At 44.4% G+C, this 24,256-nt stretch overlaps 1 non-coding gene across 1 annotated transcript; it reads left to right on the forward strand.

Moving 5' to 3' along the window:
• Positions 1–44: 44 nt before the first annotated feature.
• trnaq-cug (transfer RNA glutamine (anticodon CUG)) lies at positions 45–116 on the forward strand. The gene has a single exon. It is a non-coding gene; the product is annotated as a tRNA-Gln (tRNA).
• The last annotated feature ends 24,140 nt before the right edge of the window (positions 117–24,256 follow it).

Raw genomic sequence — 24,256 nt, forward strand, 5'->3', positions numbered from 1 at the left:
GAGTTACATGAGACTAGTGTCGTACGTATGCGCTAGCATTGTATGGTTCTATGGTGTAATGGTTAGCACTCAGGACTCTGAATCCTGCGATCCGAGTTCAAATCTCGGTAGGACCTAACCTTTTGAAGTTCTTAGCTGCGAGTCAAAGCAGTTGTAGATTAAATATACTGAACAACAATATAATGGCAACATGTTTAATCAACAGAAAGATCCCAGACATTTTACATATGCACAAAAGGCTTATTTCTCTCAAATGTTGTGCACAAATTTGTTTAACCTTAAACAAGTAATCATACTCCTCTCTATTCTCCGTTGCCAATATAATCCATCCACCTGACAGGTGTGGCATATCAAGAATATGATTAAACAGCATGATCATTACACAAGTGCACCTTGTGCTGGGGCCAACAAATGGCCACTCTAAAATTCTGTCACAACACAGATATCTCAAATTTTGAAGGAGTGTGCATTTGGCATGCTGACTGCAGGAATGTCCACCAGAGCTGTTGCTAGAGAATTGAATGTTAATATCTCTACCATAAGCCTCCTCCAACGTTGTTTCAGAGAATTTGGCAGTACATCCAACCCGCCTCACAACTGCAGACCACGTGTATGGCGTCGTGTGGGCTAGTGGTTTTCCTCTGTCAACGTTGTGAACAGAGTGCCCCATGGTGGCGGAGGGGTATGAGCAGTCATAAACTATGGACAACAAACATAATTACATTTTGTCAATGGCATTTTGAATGCACAGAGATACCGTGATGAGATCCTGAGGCCCATTGTTGTGCCATTCAGCCACCGCCATCACCTCATGTTTCAGCATGATAATGCACAGCCCCATGTCACAAGGATCTGTACTCAATTCCTAGAAGCTGAAAATGTCCCAGTTCTTCCATGGTCTACATACTGACCAGACATGTCACCCATTGAGCATGTTTGGGATGCTCTGGATCGACGTGTACGACAACGTGTTCCAGTTCCCGCAAATAATTCCACAGGAAACAATCGACAGACTGATCAAATGGCCACCCGGACTATTTACATTGTCCCCCTCCACTCGCTGTCTGTGCATAGTCACTTTACCCTTTACCCCCTCGTTATTACTATATTGTGTCATTTTTTATTTTTGTATATTTTATTTGTTTTAATATATATATATATATTTTCTTTACTTTAGTTTATTTAGTAAATATTTTCTTAACTCCATTTCTTGAACTGCATTGTTGGTTAAGGGCTTGTAAGTAAGCATTTCACTGTCTACACCTGTTGTATTGCCGAGTTACATAAAATACTAATACGCATGTGACAAATACTATTTGATTTCATTCTATGGGAAGGAGATGTGCTGCTATGATTGAGGCAAACAGTGGTCACACCAGATACTGACTGGGTTTCTGATCCATGCCCCAGCTTTTTTTATTTAAGGTATCTGTGACCAACAGCTGCATATCTGTATTCCCAGTCACGTGAAATCCATAAATTAGGGCCTAATGAATTTCTTGTAATTGACTGATGTCCTTATTTGAACCTTACCTCAGTAAAATCTTTGAAATTGTTGCATGTTGCGTTTCTTTTTGTATTCAGTATAGTTTCCTCTCTAGTAAAGTCAAGAACTGTTTTGAGTTTCTTACTGGATTGCCCTGACCATCTCTGGTCTCTCTCTTATCCATAGAAGGAGAATGGCAACATAAACACTGTCAAAATGAAATACTGTAGAACAGGGTTTCCCAACTGGCGGCCCGCGTGCCGAACTTGGCCCACCGGGTGATTTTATTTTCGGAGAAAAAAATAATTCACATTTTGGGGTGGAATTTTCATTGTTGGACATAAGACTGACTGTAAAAACACTAGGAAATCATCTCCAAGTGATTTTAATTTTAGAAATCTGTCCCCAAGTATTCCCACGCATAATAGAGAGAAAGACATGATCATATACAAATTTCAGCAAGGTTTGAAATAATTATGTTTTAGTCGGGCACCCGACCATCGGCTCAAGAAAAAAAATCGGCCCGTGGCTGAATCTAGTTGATGATCACTGCTGTAGAAGGAAATTATTACACTACCCAGGAATTATCACATGCGTGCAGTAGAACCACAGATAGATTTGTGTGAATCTTCGGTAGAACGCCCTCTTTCAAGTGTTCAGCATTAGCAGCATCTACAGAAGCTAGATCAAACCACTCACATGATCTATCACAGGTTTTACAATGGAAATACTTTATAATGGAAATGTACTTGAGTGAACTTTAATTGTTTAAAGGAGCAATATGCAGTTCCTACATCCATTTTTGGATTTCTAAATTCCTCATGAGCTGAGTTCAACTGTCAGAACCCAAAATAGAAGCTTGTTTTACTCCAATGTTTCTAAACGAAGTAAACATAAACACTATCTCAAAACATGGTTAAAACTATGTGTATATCATGGATGGTCTGTCCTTGCATCCATAGCGTTGTCTATGATTTTGAGAGTGGTTACATTTCTTCAGCCCCATCCCTCATGTTTTTACAGAAAGAGGCACGGGGAGGGCGCTTTGTTATTGTTTAACTGCTGATTGCTGCTTTAAAATGAGAGGCACCGAGACAAGAAAAGAAACACATTTTAAAAATCCTAGTTATTTTTGTATTTATTTTATTAACAACAAAACAATACAGTGTAACGGTTTTCTTCTGTGGAAGAAGGAGAGGACCAAAGCGCAGCGTGATTAGTGTTCATCATGTTTAATAAAAGACAATAAACTGAACACTTCCAAAATACAAAACAACAAACGTGAAAACCGAAACAGTTCTATCTGGTGCAGACACACAAAGACTGAAGACAACCACCCACAAAACCCAACACAAAACAGGCTACGTAAATATGGTTCCCAATCAGAGACAACACAAAACACCTGCCTCTGATTGAGAACCATATCAGGCCAAACACAGAAATAGGAAAACATAGAAATACAAACATAGACTGCCCACCCCAACTCACGCCCTGACCATACTAAATAAAGACAAAACAAAGGAAATAAAGGTCAGAACGTGACATACAGGAAGTACATCGGGGAACACAAGTATATATAAATAATATACAAAGGACAATTGGGATAGGAGCGGGGCAAGGGCTATATCATTCTAACAGAATGATGCTGGTGTCCTTTAGGAGGGGAGCTGTTCTGAGACCATACTGCTGGTGTCCTTTAGGAGGGGAGCTGTTCTGAGACCATACTGCTGGTGTCCTTTAGGAGGGGAGCTGTTCTGAGATCATACTGCTGGTGTCCTTTAGGAGGGGAGCTGTTCTGAGACCATACTGCTGGTGTCCTTTAGGAGGGGAGCTGTTCTGAGATCATACTGCTGGTGTCCTTTAGGAGGGGAGCTGTTCTGAGACCATACTGCTGGTGTCCTTTAGGAGGGGAGCTGTTCTGAGACCATACTGCTGGTGTCCTTTAGGAGGGGAGCTGTTCTGAGACCATACTGCTGGTGTCCTTTAGGAGGGGAGCTGTTCTGAGACCATAGTGCTGGTGTCCTTTAGGAGGGGAGCTGTTCTGAGATCATACTGCTGGTGTCCTTTAGGAGGGGAGCTGTTCTGAGACCATACTGCTGGTGTCCTTTAGGAGGGGAGCTGTTCTGATACCACACTGCTGGTGTCCTTTAGGAGGGGAGCTGTTCTGAGATCATACTGCTGGTGTCCTTTACAAAGGAGGGGAGCTGTTCTGAGACCATACTGCTGGTGTCCATTAGGAGGGGAGCTGTTCTGAGATCATACTGCTGGTGTCCTTTAGGAGGGGAGCTGTTCTGAGACCATAGTGCTGGTGTCCTTTAGGAGGGGAGCTGTTCTGAGACCATACTGCTGGTGTCCATTAGGAGGGGAGCTGTTCTGAGATCATACTGCTGGTGTCCTTTAGGAGGAGAGCTGTTCTGAGACCATAGTGCTGGTGTCCTTTAGGAGGGGAGCTGTTCTGAGATCATACTGCTGGTGTCCTTTAGGAGGAGAGCTGTTCTGAGACCATACTGCTGGTGTCCTTTAGGAGGGGAGCTGTTCTGAGACCATACTGCTGGTGTCCATTAGGAGGGGAGCTGTTCTGAGATCATACTGCTGGTGTCCTTTAGGAGGAGAGCTGTTCTGAGACCATAGTGCTGGTGTCCTTTAGGAGGGGAGCTGTTCTGAGATCATACTGCTGGTGTCCTTTAGGAGGAGAGCTGTTCTGAGACCATAGTGCTGGTGTCCTTTAGGAGGGGAGCTGTTCTGAGATCATACTGCTGGTGTCCTTTAGGAGGGGAGCTGTTCTGAGACCATACTGCTGGTGTCCTTTACAAAGGAGGGGAGCTGTTCTGAGACCATACTGCTGGTGTCCTTTAGGAGGGGAGCTGTTCTGAGACCATACTGCTGGTGTCCTTTAGGAGGGGAGCTGTTCTGCGATCATACTGCTGGTGTCCTTTAGGAGGGGAGCTGTTCTGAGACCATACTGCTGGTGTCCTTTACAAAGGAGGGGAGCTGTTCTGCGATCATACTGCTGGTGTCCTTTAGGAGGGGAGCTGTTCTGAGACCATACTGCTGGTGTCCTTTAGGAAGTGGTCTAATAAAAAAGTCAACAAAAGTCGATAGAGGGGCCGTTACTGCATCAATGCCAACTACAATAGGGTGCCCTGGAGGTTTAGTAACATTCTTGATTCATTTCGGTAAAGTATAAAAAGTAGCAATTTTAGGGTGTTGAATAGCCAGAAAGTCATGTTCTTTTTTGGTTATCTGACCAGAACTTAAACACCCATCTAGGACAGTAAAGATAGTGTTCTGAAATTGGGAAGTGGGGTCACTTCTGAGTTTCTTGTAAAAGGTGTTGTCAAACAGTTGTCTATGACACTCATTTACATAAACTGTCCTATCCATGAGTACAACCGACCCACCCTTATCAGCAGGGCGGGCTAGGACTGACGTATCGGATTGTACAACCGACCCACCCTTATCAACAGGGCGGGTAAGGGCTGACCTATCGGATTGTACAACCGACCCACCCTTATCAACAGGGTGGGTAAGGACCGACATATCGGATTGTACAACCGACCCACCCTTATCAACAGGGAGGGTAAGGGCTGACCTATCGGATTGTACAACCGACCCACCCTTATCAGCAGGGCGGGTAAGGGCTGACCTATCGGATTGTACAACCGACCCACCCTTATCAACAGGGCGGGTAAGGACTGACGTATCGGATTGTACAACCGACCCACCCTTATCAACAGGGTGGGTAAGGACCGACATATCGGATTGTACAACCGACCCACCCTTATCAGCAGGGCGGGTAAGGACTGACGTATCGGATTGTAAATGATGAAAATATATGTACTCCTGTTTGTTCTTAAGGAGATAAACAACATATTTTTCAACAAGTCTGCAACATGTCTCAATAGAGTGATTGCGATTAGCTGTAGGTACAAAATAACTCTTACTTCTAAAAGGAGTCGGAGTCTGTGCAGGTGAGCAACCTACATGTTCAGTAGAAACATCCCGATCAGGGGAGATACAGTTTTCCCTTAAACGGATGTTTCTAAAAACACTTTAACATGTCTACCTTAACATCGAAATCGTTGCACTGAGTTGTAGGCACAAAGGATAACCCTTTATTAAGCAAGGAGACATGCGCAGGGCTCATTGGGCAGGGGATACATTGAGATCAGATCAGATCTATCAGAGCAGAGATACACAGTGCCCTTGACTTATTCCACTTGTTGTTGTGTTATAGCCTGAATTCAAAATGTATTAAGTCTATTTTTTTCTCACCCATCTACTCAAAAGACTCATAATGACAAAGTCAAAGCATGTTTTAAGAAATATTTGTAAATGTATTAAAAATGTAATACAGAAACATCTACTTGACAGAAGTATTCACCCCCCTGAGTCAATACATGTTAGAATCCCTTATGGAAAGGATTACAGCTGTGAGTCTTTCTGGGTAAGTCTTTAAGAGCTTTGCACACCTGGATTGTACAATATTTACACATTATCCTTTAAAAAAAATGTCATGCTCTGTCAAGTTGGTTGTTGATCATTGCTAGACAACCATTTTCAAGTCTTACCATAGATTGTCAAGACGATTTAATGTCGAAACTGTAGCTTGGCCACTCAGGAACGTTCAATGTCATCTTGGTAAGCAACTCCAGTGTATATTTGGCTTTGTGTTTTAGGTTATCGTCCAGCTGAATGGTGAATTTGTCTCCCAGTGTCTGTTGGAAAGCAGGCTGAACCAGGTTTTCCTCTAGGATTTTTCCTGTGCTTAGCTCCATTCCGTTTCTTTTTACTCTAAAAAACTCTGTAGTCCTTGCCGATGGCAATCATACCCATAACATGATGCAGCCACCAGCATGCTTGAAAATATGGAGAGGGGTACTCAGTAATGTGTTGTATTGGATTTTCCCCCGAACATAACACTTTGTATTCAGGAAATAAAATGTATTTCTTTGCCACATTTTCTGCAGTTTTACTTTAGTGACTTATTGCAAACAGAATGCATATTTTGGAATATTTCTATTCTGTACAGGCTTCCTTCTTTTCACTCTGTCAGTTAGGTTAGTATTGTGGAGTAACTACAATGTTGATCCATCCTCAGTTTTTTCCTATAATAGCCATTAAACTCTAACGGTTTTAAAATCACCATTGGCCTCATGGTGAAATCACTGAGCGGTTTCCTTCCTCTCCGGCAACTGAGTTAGGAAGGACGCCTGTATCTTTGTAGTAACTGGATGTATTAATACATCATCCAAAGTGTAATTAATAACTTCACCATGCTCAAAGGGATATTCAATGTCTGCTTTTGAAAAAATCTACCAATAGGTGCCCTTCTTTGCGAGGCATTGGAAAACCTCCCTGGTCTTTGTGGTTGCATCTGTGTTGGAAATCCACTGCTCGACTGAGGGACCTTACAGATAATTGTATGTGTGGGATACAGAGATGAGGTAGTCATTCAGAAATCATGTTAAACACTATTATTACACACAGAGTGAGTCCATGACACCTATTACGTGACTTGTTAAGCACATTTTTACTCCTGAACTTATTTAAGCTTGACATATTGACTCAAGACATTTCAGTTATTAGATTTTTATTAATTTGTCTCTAAAAGCACAATTCCACTTGGACGTTATGGGATATGGTGTGTAGGTCAGTTACAAACATCTACATTCAATACATGTTAAATTCAGGCGGTAACACAACGTGAAAAACATCAAGGAGTCGGACTAGTTTTGAAGCAACCCTTCTCTTTCTGGTCCAGTAACATCGCCTTCAATATAGGCCTTCAATTAGAAACAAATCTTAATTTTACAATGACATTTTTGTCATTTAGCAGACATTCTTAACCAGAGTGACTTACAGTAGTGATACTGTCCTGTGGGAATCAAACTCTCAACACTGGTGTTGCAATTGCTAAGCTCTACCAACTGAGCCGTACAGGACCCCCAATTACTATGGAGATAAATATGTAGCCTAGTAACTGGTTAAGAGGGCCTTATTGGTTTTTGATTGAAAGGTAAGCCTACTTATTAGGAACTTGGTTCAGCTGTGACTTATGTCTCTCTAGGCTTGTTGGTGCTCCATTACAGGGAGTCTTTCTCCCTGATTGAGAACTCTGATGTACAGTGCTTTCGGGAAGTATTCAGGTCCCTTGACCTTCTCCACATTTTGTTACGTTACAGCCTTATTCTAAAATGGATAAAAAAAAAAAATCCACATCAATCAACACACAATAGCCCATAATGACAAAGCAAAAACAGGTTTTTAGAAATTTTAGCAAATGTATTAAATATAAAAAACAGTAATACCTTATTTACATAAGTATTCAGACCCTTTGCTATGAGACTCGAAATTGAGCTCAGGTGCATCCTGTTTCCATTGATCATCCTTGAGATGTTTCTACAACTTGTTTGGAGTCCATCTGTGGTAAATTCAATTGATTGGACATGATTTGGAAAAGCACACACCTGTCTATATAAGTTCCTACAGTTGACAGTGCATGTCAGAGCAAAAACCAAGACATGAGGTCGAAGGAATTGTCCGTAGAGCTCAGAGACAGGATTGTGACAAGGCACAGATCAGGGGAAGGTTACCAAAACATTTCTGCAACATTGAAGGTCCCCAAGAACACAGTGGCCTCCATCATTCTTAAACGGAAGAAGTTTGGATCCACCAACACTCTTCCTAGTGCTGGACGCCCGGCCAAACTGAGCAATCGGGGGGAAATTATGTATTTACCTGCTATGTTTACTATATCTGTATGAATATTGATAGTTGACAAATAGTAAGATACTTTCATAACTACTAGTGTGGGGTTGACCAGCTCCATTATTGCAATAGTTAATCGATATTAAATAAAGATGATTGTTTGAAGAAATGACAAAGTCTCTCTCACTCGATTGAGAATTTCCACCACCAGGGCGACCCAGATGGGACACAAAACTCCATCTGCTGGCGGCCCCTGAGGACCTGGGTTAACCGTGCACAGGGGCCACACCAAGTGGCTCCAGTAAACCCGCCCTCCACTGAAGGAGAAGCCAGGGACCTGCCTAAGATCTGAAGGAGGGTCGTCGGTGGGTGGTTACGGTGTCCCGAACTGAGACAGATATATAGGGTGAGTTCCGAGGGAACTGCAGACCTGCCAACATGCACGTATTTTGCGTAACAACTACTCAATTCTCTGTCCATGTATGCAGGTACGAGATCCAAGTTAAAAGTATGCAGAAATGAATGGGCCTGATTATTATTAGATTTTTTTTGTTGCATATTAATAAAAAATAATTCCACTGAGTAAATCTAACATCCCGATTCTCGAGCTGCAACACACAAACATGTATGGAGTTTGTGTCAACGGACATGGAGATGAATACATTATTATTCGACATAGCTACCTCGTGTCTGCCCCGCCTCCTGTTTGTTGTGATGCTGAGTTTGCCGACTGTCAGCTGTACGGTAACACATGGACAAATCCCTTTTCGACTCCGTGGGTTGTGGAAAGGTAAACACTAATTGTTTCAAGCTAACGTTAGCGAACATAAGATGGACATTCAGTGGGCTCTAAAGTGCCAGCAGTTCACCTGCATTTGCTAGTGAAAGAAATTAAATGCAAATATGAAAAATAACTGGTCGCATTTGTGCGAGTGTGATATACATTTAATTCTGCCTCCCATTAGTTGTATTTTCCACGTAACATTACGAGGATCACGCAACCTGATAAACTATAACTGTAATTATGATCCACGTCACAAAAAGCATTACAAAAGTATAATGATAAATAAACATCTTGGCATTAAATGGAGTCGGGAGTTTAGAAGACTGCGTGATGAAGAATGAATGAGTGTCCGGTATTAGCTATAGAGTCAATGCTTCAGAAATGCCTTTGCACTAGATTTGCAAGTTGAATCTCCAATTTGCCGCGTGCCTCCGGTACTCTAAAAAGTTGGACAGGGTTGGCAGGTCTGGAACTGCCATCTAACGTTAACATCCAAACCTGTGTGGACCGGATGAACATCCAAACCTGTGTGGACCGGTTGAACATCCAAACCTGTGTGGACCGGATGAACATCCAAACCTGTGTGGACCGGTTGAACATCCAAACCTGTGTGGACCGGATGAACATCCAAACCTGTGTGGACCGGTTGAACATCCAAACCTGTGTGGACCGGATGAACATCCAAACCTGTGTGGACCGGATGAACATCCAAACCTGTGTGGACCGGATGAACATCCAAACCTGTGTGGACCGGATGAACATCCAAACCTGTGTGGACCGGTTGAAAAATACTAGAATATGTGTGAACTAGTTAAGATCATTTAATGTTAGCATCCAAATCTGTGTGGACTAAAAGCGCTATAGAAATGTAGAGAATGCATTACAATGATATGGTATACGAGAGTATGGTGCACCTGTCATTGTTTTAAACCAAACCCCATTTTAGTAGTAAGAAAATACTTCTGTAGAATTGAAGCCCACAGCCAACAGACAGCTGGACAGGAACAATAGTGGGACATAGTTGGAGAACTTATTATAAAAGTTATATTGCAGTATGTGCAGTCTGGATCCAAGAAGAATAAATATATATATATATACAGTTGAAGTCGGATGTTTACATACACTAGTTTTTCAACCACTCCACAAATTTCTTGTTAACAAATTATAGTTTTGGCAAGTCGGTTAGGACATCTACTTCAACTAAGTAAATAAATGCGATAATTATGTGTAAAATAAGATAAACTGGTGATTAAGTGAAATGTTTTTGTTTCATAGAAGAAGGTAGATAGGATTTAATTAAGACGTTGAAATAGGTTTCAACAACATTATGAAAATACAATTAATTAAGTAAATTGAATGACTGTAAAGAAATTGAGTAAGAATGGGAGAACGTCATAGCTAAAATAATGTCTTTAAGAAAAGAGGAAGGACAACTGAACTCTTAGAACACGAAGCTTGTAGACTCGACGAATGAAAAATAATGACATTGATGATACGCGGAAATTAGTTGAAGGAGATTATAAAAGTATGAAGGATTGACATGAATTGCGCCTGAAAGAAATCCAAAACTACTCTGGAAGTGGAACGCGCGAAACAAGAAAATAATGTAGAGTATGGATTTGCCTAAAATATAATTATTTGGGCTATACCGTTGCATGATGAAGAGGGCTGGTAAAACTAATACATGGAAAAGAAGAAACTGCACTGGGCCGGCAGTGGAAGTTTCCGGGAGAGAGATGGATTATCGGATTATTAACCAGACAAGGACGTGAGGCTGATAGCTGAAGACAGATATCTTACTAACTAGGCTTCACCGTGGAGTTCCATTTACAATCAATTGGATTGATTAAGTGAAGTTTAGGAAACACAAAAAGCGTGTGGGCGTTGTGACCATTAGTAGTAGTGTTGAAGTATGTGATATTTGTTTAATGGGAATTCATTTGTTATTGGAATGAATAAAATTATTGTTGTATCTCAAACACGACTCCAACACTATCATTAAGATTGCTGACGACACAACAGTGGTAGGCCTGAGCACCGACAACAATGAGACAGCCTATAGGGAGGAGGTCAGAGACCTGACCGTGTGGTGCCAGGACAACAACCTCTCCCTCAATTTGAGCAAGACAAAGGAGCTGATCGTGGACTACAGGAAAAGGAGGACCGAGCATGCCCCCATTCTCATTGATGGGGCTGTAGTGGAGCAGGTTGAGAGCTTCAAGTTCCTTAAGTGTTCATACCACCAACGAACTATCACGGTCCAAACACACCAAGACAGTCGTGAAGAGGGCACGACAACACCTTTTCCCCCTCAGGAGACAGAAAGGATTTGGCATGGGTCCCCAGATCCTCAAAAAGTTCTACAGCTGCACCATCGAGAGCATCCTGACTGGTTGCATCACTGCCTGGTATGGCAACTGCTCGGCCTCCGACCGCAAGGCACTACAAAGGGTAGTGCGAACGGCCCAGTCACCCAAGTCAAATACTTTTTTCTCTAATACCACACGGCAAGCGGTTCCAGAGTTCCAAGTCTAGGACCAAAAGGCTTCTTAACAGCTTCTACCCCCAAGCCATAGGACTGCTGAACAATTAATCAAATGGCCCCCAGACTATTACATTGACGCCCCCCCATTTGTTTTGTACACTGCTGCTACTCGCTGTTTAATATCTATGCATAGTCACTTCACCCCTACCTACATGTACCAATGACCTCTAACCTGTAACCCCGCACACTGACCCGGTATATAGCCTCGTTATTGTTGTGTTACTTTTGATTATTTTTGTATTACATGTTTTATTTTAGTCTATTTGGTAAATATTTTCTTAACTCTTCTTGAACTGCACTGTTGGTTAAGGGCTTGTAAAGTAAGCATTTCACAGTAAGTTCTACACTTGTTGTATTCGGCGCAGGTGACAAATAAAGTTTGATTTGATTGAATGAGTGCATAGTGAATGAATGTTCAACACTGATCTCACCCGTGGCCACAAGATGGCGATGAAGGACAAGATCAAGTTGACTCCTGAGAGTTTGCAGCCACTTGACAAACCTTTGACCCTTTTTGTTTGTGAAAAATGTCCCAAACTAACTGTGTATGTCGTTCATGCTCTCATTTCACAGGCCCATACTAATGACTTCACCCCAGCAAGGCTGCTCCATCACAATGTGCTGTGAACAACGTCTTCAAACTGAAGCGCTGGAGCGTCCTAAACCCTGCCACTCTTTACCAACTGATGATGATGGTGAGCCCTATGATTCTGCTGTCCTCGGTGACCAGGTCTGTAAGCCACGCCCTGATTTATCTGATGTGCCTTTAGTTAATGCTGATTTGGAACTATTTGTTGGTGGTTTCGCTCAAAGATCAACTCAAGATGAACCATTAGTGGCTTATGCAGTAGCTGCCACTAGCTTAGAAAGTGTTAAACTACCACTCCATCTGTCAGATCAGGCTGCCACTACCTTAGAAAGTGTTAAACTACCACCCATCTGTCAGATCAGGCTGCCACTACCTTAGAAAGTGTTAAACTACCACTCCACCTATCAGATCAGGCTGCCACTACCTTAGAAAGTGTTAAACTACCACTCCATCTGTCAGATCAGGCTGCCACTACCTTAGAAAGTGTTAAACTACCACCCATCTGCCAGATCAGGCTGCCACTACCTTAGAAAGTGTTAAACTACCCCTCTGTCAGATCAGGCTGCCACTACCTTAGAAAGTGTTAAACTACCACTCCATCTGTCAGATCAGGCTGCCACTACCTTAGAAAGTGTTAAACTACCACCCATCTGTCAGATCAGGCTGCCACTACCTTAGAAAGTGTTAAACTACCACCCATCTGTCAGATCAGGCTGCCACTACCTTAGAAAGTGTTAAACTACCCCTCCATCTGTCAGATCAGGCTGCCACTACCTTAGAAAGTGTTAAACTACCACTCCATCTGTCAGATCAGGCTGCCACTAGCTTAGAAAGTGTTAAACTACCACCCCATCTGTCAGATCAGGCTGCCACTACCTTAGAAAGTGTTAAACTACCCATCCATCTGTCAGATCAGGCTGCCACTACCTTAGAAAGTGTTAAACTACCCCTCCATCTGTCAGATCAGGCTGCCACTACCTTAGAAAGTGTTAAACTACCACTCCATCTGTCAGATCAGGCTGCCACTAGCTTAGAAAGTGTTAAACTACCACCCCATCTGTCAGATCAGGCTGCCACTACCTTAGAAAGTGTTAAACTACCACCCCATCTGCCAGATCAGGCTGCCACTACCTTAGAAAGTGTTAAACTACCACCTCCATCTGTCAGATCAGGCTGCCACTACCTTAGAAAGTGTTAAACTACCACCCCATCTGTCAGATCAGGCTGCCACTACCTTAGAAAGTGTTAAACTACCACCCCATCTGTCAGATCAGGCTGCCACTACCTTAGAAAGTGTTAAACTACCACCCCATCTGCCAGATCAGGCTGCCACTACCTTAGAAAGTGTTAAACTACCACCCCATCTGCCAGATCAGGCTGCCACTACCTTAGAAAGTGTTAAACTACCACCCCATCTGTCAGATCAGGCTGCCACTAGCTTAGAAAGTGTTAAACTACCACCCCATCTGTCAGATCAGGCTGCCACTACCTTAGAAAGTGTTAAACTACCACCCCATCTGTCAGATCAGGCTGCCGCTACCTTAGAAAGTGTTAAACTACCACCCCATCTGTCAGATCAGGCTGCCGCTACCTTAGAAAGTGTTAAACTACCACCCCATCTGTCAGATCAGGCTGCCGCTACCTTAGAAAGTGTTAAACTACCACCCCATCTGTCAGATCAGGCTGCCGCTACCTTAGAAAGTGTTAAACTACCACCCCATCTGTCAGATCAGGCTGCCGCTACCTTAGAAAGTGTTAAACTACCACCCATCTGTCAGATCAGGCTGCCACTAGCTTAGAAAGTGTTAAACTACCACCCCATCTGCCAGATCAGGCTGCCACTACCTTAGAAAGTGTTAAACTACCACCCCATCTGCCAGATCAGGCTGCCACTACCTTAGAAAGTGTTAAACTACCACCCCATCTGTCAGATCAGGCTGCCACTAGCTTAGAAAGTGTTAAACTACCACCCCATCTGTCAGATCAGGCTGCCACTACCTTAGAAAGTGTTAAACTACAACCCCATCTGCCAGATCAGGCTGCCACTACCTTAGAAAGTGTTAAACTATCACCCCTCTGTCAGATCAGGCTGCCACTACCTTAGAAAGTGTTAAACTACCCCTCCATCTGTCAGATCAGGCTGCCACTACCTTAGAAAGTGTTAAACTACCACTCCATCTGTCAGATCAGGCTGCCACTACCTTAGAAAGTGTTAAACTACCACTCCATCTGTCAGATCAGGCTGCCACTACCTTAGAAAGTGTTAAACTACCACCCCATCTGCCAGATCAGGCTGCCACTACCCTAGAAAGTGTTAAACTACCACCCCATCTGCCAGATCAGGCTGCCACTACCTTAGAAAGTGTTAAACTACCACCCCATCTGTCAGATCAGGCTGCCACTAGCTTAGAAAGTGTTAAACTACCACCCCATCTGTCAGATCAGGCTGCCACTACCTTAGAAAGTGTTAAACTACCACCCCATCTGCCAGATCAGGCTGCCACTACCTTAGAAAGTGTTAAACTACCACCCCATCTGTCAGATCAGGCTGCCACTAGCTTAGAAAGTGTTAAACTACCACCCCATCTGTCAGATCAGGCTGCCACTACCTTAGAAAGTGTTAAACTACCACCCCATCTGTCAGATCAGGCTGCCACTACCTTAGAAAGTGTTAAACTACCACCCCATCTGTCAGATCAGGCTGCCACTACCTTAGAAAGTGTTAAACTACCACCCCATCTGTCAGATCAGGCTGCCACTACCTTAGAAAGTGTTAAACTACCACCCCATCTGTCAGATCAGGCTGCCACTACCTTAGAAAGTGTTAAACTACCACCCCATCTGTCAGATCAGGCTGCCGCTACCTTAGAAAGTGTTAAACTACCACCCCATCTGTCAGATAAGGCTGCCACTACCTTAGAAAGTGTTAAACTACCACCCATCTGTCAGATCAGGCTGCCACTACCTTAGAAAGTGTTAAACTACCACCCCATCTGCCAGATCAGGCTGCCACTACCTTAGAAAGTGTTAAACTACCACCCCATCTGCCAGATCAGGCTGCCACTACCTTAGAAAGTGTTAAACTACCACCCCATCTGTCAGATCAGGCTGCCACTAGCTTAGAAAGTGTTAAACTACCACCCCATCTGTCAGATCAGGCTGCCACTACCTTAGAAAGTGTTAAACTACCACCCCATCTGCCAGATCAGGCTGCCACTACCTTAGAAAGTGTTAAACTACCACCCCATCTGTCAGATCAGGCTGCCACTACCTTAGAAAGTGTTAAACTACCACCCCATCTGTCAGATCAGGCTGCCACTAGCTTAGAAAGTGTTAAACTACCACCCCATCTGTCAGATCAGGCTGCCACTAGCTTAGAAAGTGTTAAACTACCACCCCATCTGCCAGATCAGGCTGCCACTACCTTAGAAAGTGTTAAACTACCACCCCATCTGCCAGATCAGGCTGCCACTACCTTAGAAAGTGTTAAACTACCACCCCATCTGTCAGATCAGGCTGCCACTAGCTTAGAAAGTGTTAAACTACCACCCCATCTGTCAGATCAGGCTGCCACTACCTTAGAAAGTGTTAAACTACCACCCCATCTGCCAGATCAGGCTGCCACTACCTTAGAAAGTGTTAAACTACCACCCCATCTGTCAGATCAGGCTGCCACTACCTTAGAAAGTGTTAAACTACCCCCCCATCTGTCAGATCAGGCTGCCACTACCTTAGAAAGTGTTAAACTACCACCCCATCTGTCAGATCAGGCTGCCACTACCTTAGAAAGTGTTAAACTACCACCCCATCTGTCAGATCAGGCTGCCACTACCTTAGAAAGTGTTAAACTACCACCCCATCTGTCAGATCAGGCTGCCACTACCTTAGAAAGTGTTAAACTACCACCCCATCTGTCAGATCAGGCTGCCACTAGCTTAGAAAGTGTTAAACTACCACCCCATCTGTCAGATCAGGCTGCCACTACCTTAGAAAGTGTTAAACTACCACCCCATCTGTCAGATCAGGCTGCCACTACCTTAGAAAGTGTTAAACTACCCCTCCATCTGTCAGATCAGGCTGCCACTACCTTAGAAAGTGTTAAACTACCACCCCATCTGTCAGATCAGGCTGCCACTACCTTAGAAAGTGTTAAACTACCACCCATCTGTCAGATCAGGCTGCCACTACCTTAGAAAGTGTTAAACTACCACCCCATCTGCCAGATCAGGCTGCCACTACCTTAGAAAGTGTTAAACTACCACCCCATCTGCCAGATCAGGCTGCCACTACCTTAGAAAGTGTTAAACTACCACCCCATCTGTCAGATCAGGCTGCCACTAGCTTAGAAAGTGTTAAACTACCACCCCATCTGTCAGATCAGGCTGCCACTACCTTAGAAAGTGTTAAACTACCACCCCATCTGCCAGATCAGGCTGCCACTACCTTAGAAAGTGTTAAACTACCACCCCATCTGTCAGATCAGGCTGCCACTACCTTAGAAAGTGTTAAACTACCACCCCATCTGTCAGATCAGGCTGCCACTACCTTAGAAAGTGTTAAACTACCACCCCATCTGTCAGATCAGGCTGCCACTACCTTAGAAAGTGTTAAACTACCACCCCATCTGTCAGATCAGGCTGCCACTACCTTAGAAAGTGTTAAACTACCACCCCATCTGTCAGATCAGGCTGCCACTACCTTAGAAAGTGTTAAACTACCACCCCATCTGTCAGATCAGGCTGCCACTACCTTAGAAAGTGTTAAACTACCACCCCATCTGCCGATCAGGCTGCCACTCCTTAGAAAGTGTTAAACCCCCCATCTGCAATCAGGCTGCCACTACCTTAGAAAGTGTTAAACTACCACCCCATCTGTCAGATCAGGCTGCCACTAGCTTAGAAAGTGTTAAACTACCACCCCATCTGTCAGATCAGGCTGCCACTACCTTAGAAAGTGTTAAACTACCAACCCATCTGCCAGATCAGGCTGCCACTACCTTAGAAAGTGTTAAACTACCACCCCATCTGCCAGATCAGGCTGCCACTACCTTAGAAAGTGTTAAACTACCACCCCATCTGTCAGATCAGGCTGCCACTAGCTTAGAAAGTGTTAAACTACCACCCCATCTGTCAGATCAGGCTGCCACTACCTTAGAAAGTGTTAAACTACCACCCCATCTGCCAGATCAGGCTGCCACTACCTTAGAAAGTGTTAAACTATCACCCCATCTGTCAGATCAGGCTGCCACTACCTTAGAAAGTGTTAAACTACCCCTCCATCTGTCAGATCAGGCTGCCACTAGCTTAGAAAGTGTTAAACTACCACCCCATCTGTCAGATCAGGCTGCCACTAGCTTAGAAAGTGTTAAACTACCACCCATCTGTCAGATCAGGCTGCCACTACCTTAGAAAGTGTTAAACTACCACCCCATCTGCCAGATCAGGCTGCCACTACCTTAGAAAGTGTTAAACTACCACCCCATCTGCCAGATCAGGCTGCCACTACCTTAGAAAGTGTTAAACTACCCCCCCATCTGTCAGATCAGGCTGCCACTAGCTTAGAAAGTGTTAAACTACCACCCCATCTGTCAGATCAGGCTGCCACTAGCTTAGAAAGTGTTAAACTACCACCCCATCTGTCAGATCAGGCTGCCACTACCTTAGAAAGTGTTAAACTACCAACCCATCTGCCAGATCAGGCTGCCACTACCTTAGAAAGTGTTAAACTACCACCCCATCTGTCAGATCAGGCTGCCACTAGCTTAGAAAGTGTTAAACTACCACCCTATCTGTCAGATCAGGCTGCCACTACCTTAGAAAGTGTTAAACTACCACCCCATCTGCCAGATCAGGCTGCCACTACCTTAGAAAGTGTTAAACTATCACCCCATCTGTCAGATCAGGCTGCCACTACCTTAGAAAGTGTTAAACTACCCCTCCATCTGTCAGATCAGGCTGCCACTACATTAAAAAGTGTTAAACTACCATCCATCTGTCAGATCAGGCTGCCACTACCTTAGAAAGTGTTAAACTACTACCCATCTGTCAGATCAGGCTGCCACTACCTTAGAAAGTGTTAAACTACCACCCCATCTGCCAGATCAGGCTGCCACTACCTTAGAAAGTGTTAAACTACCACCCCATCTGTCAGATCAGGCTGCCACTAGCTTAGAAAGTGTTAAACTACCACCCCATCTGTCAGATCAGGCTGCCACTACCTTAGAAAGTGTTAAACTACCACCCCATCTGCCAGATCAGGCTGCCACTACCTTAGAAAGTGTTAAACTACCACCCCATCTGTCAGATCAGGCTGCCACTACCTTAGAAAGTGTTAAACTACCACCCCATCTGTCAGATCAGGCTGCCACTACCTTAGAAAGTGTTAAACTACCACCCCATCTGTCAGATCAGGCTGCCACTACCTTAGAAAGTGTTAAACTACCACTCCATCTGTCAGATCAGGCTGCCACTAGCTTAGAAAGTGTTAAACTACCACCCCATCTGTCAGATCAGGCTGCCACTAGCTTAGAAAGTGTTAAACTACCACCCCATCTGTCAGATCAGGCTGCCACTACCTTAGAAAGTGTTAAACTACCACCCCATCTGCCAGATCAGGCTGCCACTACCTTAGAAAGTGTTAAACTACCACCCCATCTGCCAGATCAGGCTGCCACTACCTTAGAAAGTGTTAAACTACCACCCCATCTGTCAGATCAGGCTGCCACTAGCTTAGAAAGTGTTAAACTACCACCCCATCTGTCAGATCAGGCTGCCACTACCTTAGAAAGTGTTAAACTACCACCCCATCTGCCAGATCAGGCTGCCACTACCTTAGAAAGTGTTAAACTACCACCCCATCTGTCAGATCAGGCTGCCACTACCTTAGAAAGTGTTAAACTACCACCCCATCTGTCAGATCAGGCTGCCACTAGCTTAGAAAGTGTTAAACTACCACCCCATCTGTCAGATCAGGCTGCCACTAGCTTAGAAAGTGTTAAACTACCACCCCATCTGTCAGATCAGGCTGCCACTACCTTAGAAAGTGTTAAACTACCAACCCATCTGCCAGATCAGGCTGCCACTACCTTAGAAAGTGTTAAACTACCACCCCATCTGTCAGATCAGGCTGCCACTAGCTTAGAAAGTGTTAAACTACCACCCTATCTGTCAGATCAGGCTGCCACTACCTTAGAAAGTGTTAAACTACCACCCCATCTGCCAGATCAGGCTGCCACTACCTTAGAAAGTGTTAAACTATCACCCCATCTGTCAGATCAGGCTGCCACTACCTTAGAAAGTGTTAAACTACCCCTCCATCTGTCAGATCAGGCTGCCACTACATTAAAAAGTGTTAAACTACCATCCATCTGTCAGATCAGGCTGCCACTACCTTAGAAAGTGTTAAACTACTACCCATCTGTCAGATCAGGCTGCCACTACCTTAGAAAGTGTTAAACTACCACCCCATCTGCCAGATCAGGCTGCCACTACCTTAGAAAGTGTTAAACTACCACCCCATCTGTCAGATCAGGCTGCCGCTACCTTAGAAAGTGTTAAACTACCACCCCATCTGTCAGATCAGGCTGCCGCTACCTTAGAAAGTGTTAAACTACCACCCCATCTGTCAGATCAGGCTGCCGCTACCTTAGAAAGTGTTAAACTACCACCCCATCTGTCAGATCAGGCTGCCGCTACCTTAGAAAGTGTTAAACTACCACCCCATCTGTCAGATCAGGCTGCCACTACCTTAGAAAGTGTTAAACTACCACTCCATCTGTCAGATCAGGCTGCCACTAGCTTAGAAAGTGTTAAACTACCACCCCATCTGTCAGATCAGGCTGCCACTAGCTTAGAAAGTGTTAAACTACCACCCCATCTGTCAGATCAGGCTGCCACTACCTTAGAAAGTGTTAAACTACCAACCCATCTGCCAGATCAGGCTGCCACTACCTTAGAAAGTGTTAAACTACCACCCCATCTGTCAGATCAGGCTGCCACTACCTTAGAAAGTGTTAAACTACCACCCCATCTGTCAGATCAGGCTGCCACTACCTTAGAAAGTGTTAAACTACCACCCCATCTGCCAGATCAGGCTGCCACTACCTTAGAAAGTGTTAAACTACCACCCCATCTGTCAGATCAGGCTGCCACTAGCTTAGAAAGTGTTAAACTACCACCCCATCTGTCAGATCAGGCTGCCACTACCTTAGAAAGTGTTAAACTACCACCCCATCTGCCAGATCAGGCTGCCACTACCTTAGAAAGTGTTAAACTACCACCCCATCTGTCAGATCAGGCTGCCACTACCTTAGAAAGTGTTAAACTACCACCCCATCTGCCAGATCAGGCTGCCACTACCTTAGAAAGTGTTAAACTACCACCCCATCTGTCAGATCAGGCTGCCACTACCTTAGAAAGTGTTAAACTACCACCCCATCTGTCAGATCAGGCTGCCACTACCTTAGAAAGTGTTAAACTACCACCCCATCTGCCAGATCAGGCTGCCACTACCTTAGAAAGTGTTAAACTACCACCCCATCTGTCAGATCAGGCTGCCACTACCTTAGAAAGTGTTAAACTACCACCCCATCTGTCAGATCAGGCTGCCACTACCTTAGAAAGTGTTAAACTACCACCCCATCTGTCAGATCAGGCTGCCACTACCTTAGAAAGTGTTAAACTACCACCCCATCTGTCAGATCAGGCTGCCACTACCTTAGAAAGTGTTAAACTACCACCCCATCTGTCAGATCAGGCTGCCACTACCTTAGAAAGTGTTAAACTACCACTCCATCTGTCAGATCAGGCTGCCACTACCTTAGAAAGTGTTAAACTACCACTCCATCTGTCAGATCAGGCTGCCACTAGCTTAGAAAGTGTTAAACTACCACCCCATCTGTCAGATCAGGCTGCCACTACCTTAGAAAGTGTTAAACTACCCATCCATCTGTCAGATCAGGCTGCCACTACCTTAGAAAGTGTTAAACTACCCCTCCATCTGTCAGATCAGGCTGCCACTACCTTAGAAAGTGTTAAACTACCATCCATCTGTCAGATCAGGCTGCCACTACCTTAGAAAGTGTTAAACTACCACCCATCTGTCAGATCAGGCTGCCACTACCTTAGAAAGTGTTAAACTACCACCCCATCTGCCAGATCAGGCTGCCACTACCTTAGAAAGTTTTAAACTACCACCCCATCTGCCAGATCAGGCTGCCACTACCTTAGAAAGTGTTAAACTACCACCCCATCTGTCAGATCAGGCTGCCACTAGCTTAGAAAGTGTTAAACTACCACCCCATCTGTCAGATCAGGCTGCCACTACCTTAGAAAGTGTTAAACTACCACCCCATCTGCCAGATCAGGCTGCCACTACCTTAGAAAGTGTTAAACTACCACCCCATCTGTCAGATCAGGCTGCCACTAGCTTAGAAAGTGTTAAACTACCACCCCATCTGTCAGATCAGGCTGCCACTACCTTAGAAAGTGTTAAACTACCACCCCATCTGTCAGATCAGGCTGCCACTACCTTAGAAAGTGTTAAACTACCACCCCATCTGTCAGATCAGGCTGCCGCTACCTTAGAAAGTGTTAAACTACCACCCCATCTGTCAGATCAGACTGCCGCTACCTTAGAAAGTGTTAAACTACCACCCCATCTGTCAGATCAGGCTGCCGCTACCTTAGAAAGTGTTAAACTACCACCCCATCTGTCAGATCAGGCTGCCGCTACCTTAGAAAGTGTTAAACTACCACCCCATCTGTCAGATCAGGCTGCCGCTACCTTAGAAAGTGTTAAACTACCACCCCATCTGTCAGATCAGGCTGCCACTAGCTTAGAAAGTGTTAAACTACCACCCCATCTGCCAGATCAGGCTGCCACTACCTTAGAAAGTGTTAAACTACCACCCCATCTGCCAGATCAGGCTGCCACTACCTTAGAAAGTGTTAAACTACCACCCCATCTGTCAGATCAGGCTGCCACTAGCTTAGAAAGTGTTAAACTACCACCCCATCTGTCAGATCAGGCTGCCACTACCTTAGAAAGTGTTAAACTACCACCCCATCTGCCAGATCAGGCTGCCACTACCTTAGAAAGTGTTAAACTACCACCCCATCTGTCAGATCAGGCTGCCACTACCTTAGAAAGTGTTAAACTACCTACTCCATCTGTCAGATCAGGCTGCCACTACCTTAGAAAGTGTTAAACTACCACTCCATCTGTCAGATCAGGCTGCCACTACCTTAGAAAGTGTTAAACTACCACCCCATCTGCCAGATCAGGCTGCCACTACCTTAGAAAGTGTTAAACTACCACCCCATCTGTCAGATCAGGCTGCCGCTACCTTAGAAAGTGTTAAACTACCACCCCATCTGTCAGATCAGGCTGCCGCTACCTTAGAAAGTGTTAAACTACCACCCCATCTGTCAGATCAGGCTGCCGCTACCTTAGAAAGTGTTAAACTACCACCCCATCTGTCAGATCAGGCTGCCACTACCTTAGAAAGTGTTAAACTACCACTCCATCTGTCAGATCAGGCTGCCACTACCTTAGAAAGTGTTAAACTACCACCCCATCTGTCAGATCAGGCTGCCACTACCTTAGAAAGTGTTAAACTATCACTCCATCTGTCAGATCAGGCTGCCACTACCTTAGAAAGTGTTAAACTACCACTCCATCTGTCAGATCAGGCTGCCACTACCTTAGAAAGTGTTAAACTACCACCCATCTGTCAGATCAGGCTGCCACTACCTTAGAAAGTGTTAAACTACCACCCCATCTGTCAGATCAGGCTGCCACTAGCTTAGAAAGTGTTAAACTACCACCCCATCTGTCAGATCAGGCTGCCACTACCTTAGAAAGTGTTAAACTACCACCCATCTGTCAGATCAGGCTGCCACTACCTTAGAAAGTGTTAAACTACCACCCCATCTGTCAGATCAGGCTGCCACTACCTTAGAAAGTGTTAAACTACCACCCCATCTGTCAGATCAGGCTGCCACTACCTTAGAAAGTGTTAAACTACCACTCCATCTGTCAGATCAGGCTGCCACTACCTTAGAAAGTGTTAAACTACCACCCCATCTGTCAGATCAGGCTGCCACTACCTTAGAAAGTGTTAAACTACCACCCCATCTGTCAGATCAGGCTGCCACTAGCTTAGAAAGTGTTAAACTACCACCCCATCTGTCAGATCAGGCTGCCACTACCTTAGAAAGTGTTAAACTACCACCCATCTGTCAGATCAGGCTGCCACTACCTTAGAAAATGTTAAACTACCACCCATCTGTCAGCTCAGGCTGCCACTACCTTAGAAAATGTTAAACTACCACCCATCTGTCAGCTCAGGCTGCCGCTACCTTAGAAAGTGTTAAACTACCATCCATCTGTCAGATCAGGCTGCTCTTAATAGAGCATTTATTTTGGCTAAGGGTGAAACTGTTAGGATTTATACAGACAGCAGGTATATATTTGGGTTGTGCATGACTTCGGTACACTCTGGAGCAACGTGGGTTCCTCACCTCATCTGGAAAGACAATTTCGCATTCTAAATTGGTTGAAAACTTGGAGGCTATTTTGTTGCACATCCTGTCTCTGTTAAAAACATGTTTTTCTTTACAGGATGTGTCTGACCTGCAGTCTACTGCAGGGCCAGTGTAATTTTGTCTCTGGAACACAAAATGTACTGGCCTCCCGGCCTTGCCTAGGTCTGTTTCTGTTGCTAAATTGGCACATGGTCAAAAGCCATGTGTCAAAGAGGGGTGTAGTGAGAATTGTAAGAGTTTTAGGAATTGTAAATCATTTTTGGTTTGCTCCAGGTTTTTCTGTATTTGTGGAGCAATTTTGTGCAAAATGTGTAAACCCCTTTTCCACATAACAGATTGACCCTGATGGGCTGTGAGGACCAAATGGTAAGCTACTGTACTGCTCTTAACCTCTCTTGGGTAGGGGGCAGTATTTTCACGTCCGGATGAAAAGCGTGCCCAAAGTAAACTGCCTGTTACTCAGGCCCAGAAGCTAGGATATGCATATAATTGGTAGATTTAGTTTCTAAAACTTTTAGAATTATGTCTGTGAGTGTAACGGAACTGGTAAGGCAAAACCCCGAGTACAAACCATCCCCCCAAAAATGTATTTCAG

This window comes from Salvelinus alpinus, chromosome 9 (assembly GCF_045679555.1).
Source record: "Salvelinus alpinus chromosome 9, SLU_Salpinus.1, whole genome shotgun sequence".
Taxonomy (NCBI): domain Eukaryota; kingdom Metazoa; phylum Chordata; class Actinopteri; order Salmoniformes; family Salmonidae; genus Salvelinus; species Salvelinus alpinus.